This window comes from Equus asinus, chromosome 2 (assembly GCF_041296235.1).
Source record: "Equus asinus isolate D_3611 breed Donkey chromosome 2, EquAss-T2T_v2, whole genome shotgun sequence".
NCBI lineage: Eukaryota > Metazoa > Chordata > Mammalia > Perissodactyla > Equidae > Equus > Equus asinus.
This window is the reverse complement of record NC_091791.1, coordinates 115,972,203-115,981,564: the sequence shown is the minus strand read 5'-3', so window position 1 is coordinate 115,981,564 and position 9,362 is coordinate 115,972,203.

Here is a 9,362-nt window from a genome sequence, read left to right as displayed (position 1 = left end):
CATAGAGGAGAAAATTAGCATTATTGAGGATAGACATATTGAAATGCTCCAGATAGAGGAGGAGAGACAACTAATGAATAAAGTCTCCGAGAGATATCTGACTCAATTAGGAAATGCAACATAAGAATTATAGGTACTCCTCAGGGAGAAGAGATGGAGAATGGAGCAGAAAGCTTGTTCAAAGAAAATAATGGCAGAGAACTTCCAAGACCTAGGGAAAGAGGTGGAAATCCAAGTGGAAAAAACTACCTAAATATGTCAGTGTTAAAAGACATTAAAATGTAAGGCATATGATAGTGAAACTGGCAAAAATGTAGAAAAAATACTAAGGGCAGTAAGGCAGAAGAAAATAACCTACAAAGGAACCCCTATCAGGCTTTTAGTGGATTTCTCTGCAGAAACCCTATGGGCTAGGAAAGACTGGAATGACATATTCAAATCTTTGAAGAACAAAAACTTTCAGCTAAGAATATTCAATGCAGCTAAAATATCCTTCAGATATGATGGAGAAATAAAAACTTTCCCAGGTAAACAAAAGCTAAGGGAGTTTGTAGCCACAAGATCTCCCCTACAAGAAATCTTCAAGGAGGCCCTCATGACTGAAACAAAAAGGGAGAAAGGGATTACAAAACACTGAGTAAGGAGATAAATAGGTAGACAAGATCAGAAAATTGTAGCTATACATCAAAACAGGTTAGCAAATACTCAAGTATAACATTAAAGATATAGGGAAGGAAAATACCAAAAACAAAGATGATCTTGTTACTTTAACTGCAAAGTCACAACACAAGATGGAATAAGATGTGAGAAAGACAACTTAGGAGGGGAAGAGGAAATGGACTGAATCAGTTTAGTCTAAGGAAACAAGAGACCATCAGAAAATGGATTATCTTATCCAAGAGATTTTGAATACAAACCTCATGGTAACCACTAAACAAAAAAGCAGAACAGAGACACCAATAGTAAATAACGGGCAAACAAAGAAACACAACATAAAAATTACACAACTCAATTGGTAGACCAAAATACACAGGATGATAAACAAAGGAAATGTAGGAGAATTGGAAAACGAGTGATAAAATGGCAGCTTTAAGCCCTCATATATCGATAATCATCCTAGACATAAATGGATTGAATTCCCTAACAAAAAGACACAGAGTGGCGAGATGGATTAAAGAACAAGACCCAACAATATGATGCCTCCAGGAAACACATCTCAGTTCCAACGACAAACACAGCTCAGAGTGAAGAGATGGAAGATAATACTCCAAGATAATGGCAAACAAAAGAAAACAGTTGTTGCAATACTTATAACAGACAAAGTAGACTTCAAGATAAGACAGGTAAAGAGAGACGAGGAGGGGCAATATATAATAACCAAAGGGACACTCCACCAAGAAGACATAACAGCTATAAATATCAATGCACCCAACACAGAACCACAAAAGTACATAAGGCAACTATTAACAAACCTAAAAGGAGGTGTTAATAACAGCGCCAAAATAGTTGGGAACATCAACACTCCACTCACTTCAATGGATACCTCACCCAGACAGAAAATCAGCAAGGAAACACTGCAATTAAATGAAAAGCTAGACCAGTTGGACTTAATAGACATATATAGAACACTCCTTCCAAAACAGCAGAATACACATTCTTCTCAAGTGCACATGGAACATTGTCAAGGATAGACCATATGTTGGGGAACAAGGCAAGCCTCAATAAATTTAAGAAGATGGAAATAATAACAAGCATCTTTTCCAATCACAGTGCTCTGAAGCTAGAAATTAGTTACAAGAAAAAAACCTGAGAAAGAGACAAAGATGCAGAGACTAAAAAATACTCAATGTAACAATCAATTAATCACTGAAAAAATTAATGGGGAAATCAAAAAATATCTGGAGACAAATGAAAATGAGAACATACCATAACAACTCATATGGGATACAGCAAAAGTGGTACTAAGAGGGAAATTCATCCCAATACAGGCTGACCTTAAACAAGAAACATCCCAAATAAGCAATCTCAAACTACACCTGACGAAATTAGAAAAAGAAGAACAAACAAAAACCAAAGTCAGAAGGAGAGAAATAATGAAAATCAGAGCAGAAATAAATGCAATTGAAAAAAGAAAAGCAGTAGAAAGGATCAATGAAACAAAGAGCTGGTTCTTTGAGAAGATAAGCAAAACTGACAAATCCCAAGCCAAACTTACAAAGAAAAAAAGAGAGAAAGCTCAGATAAATAAAATTAGAACTGAAAGAGGAGAAATAACAATGGATACCACAGAAATACAAAGGATTACAGGAGAATAGTATGAAATGCTATATGCCAACAAAATGGACAACTAGAAGAAACAGATACATTTTTAGACTCTTACAACCTCCCCAAGCTGAATCAAGAAGAAATAGATAAAATGAATAGACCAATCACAAGTAAAGAGATTAAAACAGTCATCAAAAGCACCTCAAAAAATAAAAGCCCAGGACCAGACGGCTTCCCTGGATAATTCTACCAAAGTTTCAGAGAGGATTCAATACCTATCCTTCTCAAGCTATTCCAACAATTAGGGAATATGGAACACTTCCTAACACATTCTACGAGGCCAACATCACTCTTGATACCAAAACCTGACAAGGACAACACAAAAAAGGAAAACTACATGCCAATATTGCTGATGAACATAGATGCAAAAATCCTTAACGAATATTGGCAACCCAAATACAGCAATACATAATAAGTATCATACATCATGATCAAATGGGATTTACACAAGGGACACAAGCATGGTTCAACATCTGCAAATCGATCAATGTGATATACCACATTAACAAAATGAGGAATAAAAACCACATGATCACCTCAATGGACACAAAGAAACAATTTGACAAGATCCAACAGCCATTTATGATAAAAACTCTTAAAATGGGGATAGAAGGAAATTACCTCAACATAATACAGGCCATTTGTGACAAACACACAGCCAACATCACACTCAATGGGGAAAAACTGACCGCCATCCCTCTGAGAACAGGAAGAAGATAAGGATGCCCACTATCACCACTCTTACTCAACATAGTACCGGAGGTTTTGTCCAGAGCAATTAGGCAAGAGAAAGGAATAAAAGGAATCCAAATAGCGAGTGAAGAAGTGAAACTCTCACTGTTTGCAGATGGCATGGTCTTCTATATAGCAATCCCTAAAGAACCCATCAGAAAACTATTAGAAATAATTAACAACTACAGTAAATTTGCAGGGTACTTAATCAACTTACAAAAGCCAGTTGCATTTTTATACACTAATAACGAACTTACAGAAAGAGAACTCAAGAATACAATTCCATTTACAATCGCAACAAAAAAGTAAAATATCTAGGAATAAATTTAACCAAGGAGGTGAAGGACTTATACAATGGAAACTATAAGACATTACTGAAAGTAATAGATGATGACATAAGGAAATGGAAAGAGATTCCATGCACATGGATTAGAAGCATAAACATAGTTGAAATGTCGAAACTACCCAAAGCAACCTACAGATTCAATGCAATCCTAATCAGAATCCCAATGACCTTCTTCACAGAAATAGAAGAAAGAACACTAAAATTCATACGTGGTAACCAAAGACCCCAAATTGCTAACGCAATCCTGAGAAGAAAGAACAAAGCTGGAGGCGTCACAATCCCTGACTTCAAAATGTACTACGAAGCTATAGTAATCAAAGCAGCATGGTACTTGTACAAAAACAGGCACACAGATCAACGGAACCTAACTGAAACCCAGAAATAAAACCACTCATCTATGGATAGGTAATCTTCGACATGGGTGCCAAGAACATACAATAGAGAAAAGGTAGTGTGTTCAATGAATGGTGCTGTGGAATCTGGACAACGACTTGGAAAAGAATGAAAGTAGACCATTATCTCTGCCATTACACAAAAATAAACTCAAAATGGATCAAAGACTTGAAGATAAATCCTGAAACTGTAAAACTCCTGGAAGATAATATAGGTAGTACACTTTTTCACATCAAACTCAAAGGATCTTTCCAACAACCATGTCTTCTCAGACAAGGAAAACAAAAGAAAAAATCAATAAGTAAGACTTCATCAGACCAAAGATCTTCTGCAAGGCAGAAGAAACTAGGATCAAAAGAAAAAGACAACCCACCAACTGGGAGAAAATATTTGCAAACCAAAATCTGACAGGGGGTTAATCTCCATAATATACAAGGAACTCACACAACTCAACAACAAAAAAACAAACTGCCTGATCAAAAAATGCACAGAGGATATGAACAGACATTTTTCCAAAGAAGATACAAAGATGGCCAATAAACGCATTTAAAGATGTTCAACATCACTAATTCTGAGGGAAATGCAAATCAAAACCACTGTAAGATACTGTCTTACACTTGTTAAAATGGCTATAATCACTTAAACTAAAAATAACAAATGTTGGAGAGGGTGTGGAGAGAAGGGAATCCTCATACACTGCTGGTGGGAATGCAAAGCAGTGCAGCCACTAGAGCAAACAGTATGGAGAGTCCTCAAAAAAGTAAAAATAGAAACACCATGTGACCCAGCTATCTGACTACTGGGTATCTACCCAAACAACTTGAAATAAACAATCCAAAGGAACATATGTACCTCTATGTTCACTGAAGCACTATTCACAATACCCAAGACATGGAAACAATCCAAGTGCCCATTGACTGATGACTTGATTAAGAAGGTGTGGAACACACACACACACACACACATATATATATATATATATACAATGGAATACTACTCAGCCATAAAATAAGACAAATTCATCCCATTTGCAACAACATGGGTGGACCTGGAGGGTATTAGGCTAAGTGAAATAAGCCAGACTGAGAAAGACAAACACCATATGATCTCACTCATATGTGGAATATAAACATATACATGGACTAAGGAAACAGTTCAATGGTTACCATGGGAAACGGGGTGAGAGGTGGGCACAGGGGTTGAAGGGGAGCACTTAGGTGGTGAGAGACAAGAAATAATATACAACTGAAATTTCACAATGATGTAAACTATTATGAACTCAATTTAAAAAATAAAAATAATTACAGTAGAAGAGAAGCTGAAACCTGAATGAATCTTGAGGACATTATGCCAAGTCAAATAAGCCAGTCACAAAAGAACAAATATTGCATGATTCCACTCATATGAAGTACCTAGAATAATCAAATTCATAGAAACAGGCAGTATTATGGTAGTTTCTAGGTTCTGGGATGATGGAGGATGGGGAGTTAGTGTTTAACAGGTACAGAGTTTCAGTTTTGCAAGATGAAAAGAATTCTGGAGATGGATGGTGTGATGGTTGCACATTTGAATGCACTTAATGCCACTGAACTGTATACTCAGAAATGATTAAAATGGTAAACTTTATGTTATATATATTTTACCACAATTAAAAATACATAGAATATATTTTAAATAGAGGATCAACTTCAAGACTTACTATAAAGCTAGCTAATCAAAACAGTGTGACGGTCACAAAAGAATAGAACTGAGATGGAACCAAATGGAACAGAATAGAGATCCCAGAGATAGACCCACATACATATAGTCAATTCATCTTTGGCAAAGGGGTAAAAGCAATTCTGTAGGGAGAGGATGATTTTTCCCACAAATAATTCGGGAGCAACTGAATATCTACATGCAATGCAATGGAGCAAACACAGTCTTTTTAACAAATGGCTCTGGAACAAAAATGAACATAGACACAAAGTTTACATTGTCCAAAAAATTAACTCAAAATAGATCACAAAATGTAAAACACAAAATTATAAAACTCCTACAAGATAACATATGAGAAAATCTAGGGTATGGAGATGACTTGTTAGATACAATAGCAAAGGCATGATCCATGAAAGAAATAATTGTTAGAATAGACTTCACTTAAATGCAAATTCTCAACTTTGTGAAAGACAATGTCAAGAGAATGAAAAAACAAGTCACAGGGAGGGAGACAATATTTGAAAAAGACATGTGATAAAGGACTGCTATCCAATATATACAAAGAACTCTTAAACCTCAGCAATAAGAAAACAACTCAACAAGAAAATAGGCCAAGGCCTTAATAAACAACTCATCAAAGAAGATATATAGATGGCAAAAAAGCATATGTAAAGATGCTCTGCATCATATATCATCAGGGAAATGAAAATTAAAACAACAATGAGATACCACTACATACCTATGATAACGGTCAAAATCTGGAAGACTGACACCACCAAATTCAGGCGAGGAAGGGAAGCAACAGGAACTCTCACTCACGCTGGTGGAAATACAAAATGGTTCCGCCACTTTGGAAGATGGTTCTTGCAAAACAAAACATACTCTTACCATACGATCCAGCAATCACATTCCTTGGTATTTAGTCCAAGGAGCTTAAAACTTATCTTAAGACAAAAATCTTTACATGAATGTTTACAACATCTTTATTAATATTTGCCAAAAACTTAGAAGCAACCAAGATGTCCTTCAGTAGGTGAATGGATAAATAAACTGTGGTATATCCAGATGATAGAATATTATCCAGCCCTGTAAAGAAATAAGCTATCTTGAAAAGACATAGAGGGAACTTAAATGCATATTACTAAGTGAGAGAAGCCAATCTGAAAAGACTACACTGTATGATTCCAACTATAGGGCATTCTGGAAAAGGCAAAACTATGGAGACAGTAAAAAGATTAATGGTTGCCAGAGGTTGCGGGAGGACGGATGAATAGTTGGAGCACAGAGGATTTTTAGAGTACTGAAAATATTTTGTATGATACTGTAATGATGGATATATGTTGTTATACATTTGTCCAAACCCATAGAAGGTACAACACCAAGAGTGAACCCTAAAGTAAACTATGGACTTTGGGTGATAATGATGTGTCACTGTAGGGTCATCAATTGTAACAAATACACCACTCTGGTGGGGCATGTGGATAATAGGGGAGGCTATACGTGTGTGTGGGCAGGGAGTATCTGTACCTTACCCAATTTTGCTGTGAACCTAAAACTGCTCTAAAAAATAGTCTTAAATATAAAAAACGAGTAGAGGAGAAGGACTGAAATGTTAAAAATGAAAGCAGAAATTTAAGAATTAAATATAACAGTAGAATTTGTAGATGGGCAGTATTTGTTAGAAGGTAAATTTACAAAAGCCTAACACAGCAGAGAAAAGACTAGCAATAAGGTTTTAGCCAAAAAAGACAAATTTAGGAAAGTGTAAAATTGTATTTATTTATTTTTACTGGGGAAGATTCACCCTGAGCTAACACCTGCTGCCAATCTTCTTCTTTGTTTAATGTGAGCTTCCATCACACCATGGCCGCTGACAGAGGAGTGGTGTAGGTCCACATGTGGGAACAAACCTGGGCCACTGAAGCAGAACACACCGAACTTAACCAGTAGGTCACCAGGGCTGGCCCAAGAGTGTAAAATTTTAAATGAGACATTGAAGAGACAGATAAGAAAGAGTGAAGTGGGCAGAATTGTGGAATGTTTGCATTCCTGTGATTCCCAAAGTGGGGTGTGCTGAGGACACAATGAGGTTTGACCACAAGAGTTCATGAAGACTGACTGCAGACAGGACCCCTGGTCCCATGACATCATGATGCCCTCCCCATGTTGTGGTAAGCTCTGACATTAGAAAGTCAAACCCATATTCAAATTAAGTAAACAGTAATTTTAAAAGGATCCATGAGCAGTGAGGTCAGGTCTAGGGAGGAAGGGGGAGGGTTTGGGCCACAAAGAATGAAGTAATTAGGGAACATTAAATTATGTGAGGAAAGGTTCCTTCCAGAGGCCTGAGCCTCAAGATGGCTTCTGGTTAAAGCTTTGAGTCCATCTATTCTCTAACTAACTGTGGTCATGTTGGCCACATTTGACACATCTGTGCTGCCTGGCCTGGTTGCGTTTATGGTTCCTGCTGCCAAGTGAAGCTTCAGTCCTGGCCCTGGAGCCAGCTAGGAAGGTGGCTCCTCCCAGCTGTGGCTCCCACTACATGGCTCGCCTGCTGTGCCAGGAAGGGTTGGGTCAGCCCAAGGGCATCTGGAGTTGCAACCAGTTCCCCAAACTGATGAATAAATCTAAGAGTTCAGTAACTGAAAAAAAAAATCCTTGGGGAGTCAAATTAGTAAAAATGAAGAAAGAAGAAGTGCACACAATTAAAAATGAAAAACAGAGAAATAACCACGAATAGAGGCAATTAAAAAATCTTAAGTGCCGATATTACAAAACTATGCAAATATGCTGAAAAATGGATTCACACTAATTTTCTATAAAACATCAAGTAACTAAAATTAACTCCAGAAGTGCTGGAGAACCTAACCTGCCCGATGGTAGAAACCCAGAAACATACCAGTGGATGCACAGACCCACCCCAACAGGTGAGTTCTTTTACGCTCAAATAAAAGACAATTCTACAACCAAGCAAATGGTTGCAGGATATAGAGATTTTGTTTCTTTTTGTTTGTTTGTTTAGCACACAAAAGCAAGCTACAGAATGATTAATCTTAATTATGAATGTTGACAGAAAAAATCATAAACAGGCATCATCTCAGAAACATATAGTGGTGTGGTCTTAAGGACTCTATTACTACAATATAACATATTAATAGAGCAAATGGGAAAACTTTCCGATCCTCTCCATGGATACTGAGAATGCTGTGACAAAAACTTAACATCTACATTTTCCCCAGAAAGCCATAACAGTTTGAGAACACACAAATACTTTTTTATTATGACAAGGTAAATGCATGTCTTCATACAAGTTAAATGCTGAGACATTAAACCATCCCATTAATGTGAGGAACAGGATAGGTATGTCATCTGAATCACTACTTTTAAAATTGTTCTCAAATGAAATTGGCTAAGAGACATAAGGGAAATTAGTGAAAAAGGAGGCAAAAGAAAGTCTTAGAAACAGAAAGAAATCACAGTTATGGTGTTTATGACATTAATATACAAAATAAACTTTTCTATGCATCCAGTTAGAAAATAAAATGGAAGAAGTCATTTCATTGAAAATGGTAGTCAAATGATAAAATATCTAGAAATAAACAATGAGAAATTCATAGGACATGTTCGAACAAAACCATAAAACTTTACCGAGTGACATAAAATTAGTTTTTGAATGCAAGCCTAGTGTTGAGAAGCCACAGCTGGTGTATTGAATTAAGAATATGCAGATTATGACCTGCTGAATGAGGGGGCACAAGCCACCCACAGAGGTCACCAGATAGTTCCCTCAGCATCCAAGCTTCCTCTTTGGGGAAGTAAAACCCATGGTATCATTTTGACTGAAGGCACAGTTTCAATACACCCACAC